The sequence below is a fragment of the Musca vetustissima genome, unplaced genomic scaffold (genome assembly GCF_032173495.1).
Source record: "Musca vetustissima isolate MV318-11 ecotype Yass unplaced genomic scaffold, APGP_CSIRO_Mvet_v1 utg6811, whole genome shotgun sequence".
In the NCBI taxonomy this organism is placed as follows: Eukaryota; Metazoa; Arthropoda; class Insecta; order Diptera; family Muscidae; genus Musca; species Musca vetustissima.
Window position 1 is genome coordinate 50,788 of NW_026889501.1, and position 891 is coordinate 51,678.

The window sequence follows — 891 nt, forward strand, 5'->3', positions numbered from 1 at the left end:
CAAGAATTAATGAGTTAGATGTTTGGTTGCTCCATTTCTTCGTTTATTTTTTCTTCTATTTCTTCGTTTTTCGACTTTCGAAGTTTCCTTGTGATTAAAGCGATTCCTTTCTTTCTCTCATGCCTTATTTGTTTCCTTTGTTGTCGTGATTTTCCCTTCTTTTGTATTTTTCCACAGAAAAAAGACACTAACACCAACAGAAAGCGTGGAGTAGAACTTTTTGTTGTCACCGGATTATTAGTTAAAGTGTCAATGAAAGGGATTTCTTATTCAGCTGTCCTCCTATTTTTCTTTTACTATTTTTTTTTTTTGTCTTAAAAAAAAGATGGGAAGACAATCCTAAAAGGATGTCCATATCCTTTAGTTATTCATTGAAGTATGAATATTGAAAAGGTAGCAATGAAAAAATGGGGGAGAAAATCGTTTTTTTCCAACAGGAGGTTCTATTTAAAAATTCACGAAGTTTTTAATTCTCATAAATGAAGTGCTCGCGGAATATTCAGAATTAATATTATAATGGGTGGTTTGAGCAAAGCAGCTTAGATTTGGACCATTAAAAACTATATTTTAAAAATCTGCGCCATTGTTGGACCCTTAAAAAATATATTTTAAAAATCTACGACATTGTTCGACCGTTAAAAATCTTTAGAAATCTGCGCCATTGTTGGACCCTTAAAAATATAATTTAAACGTCTTCGCCATTGTAGGACCCTTAAAAAATATATTTGAAAATTCTACACCATTGTAGAACCCTTAAAAATATATTTTAAAACCTGCGCCCTTGGTAGATCCTTAAAAAATATATTTTAAAAATCTACGCCTATTGTAGAAATTAGAAAAAATACTTTAAACAAACCACGCTTTGTTATATCATTGAAAAAAAAAATAAAA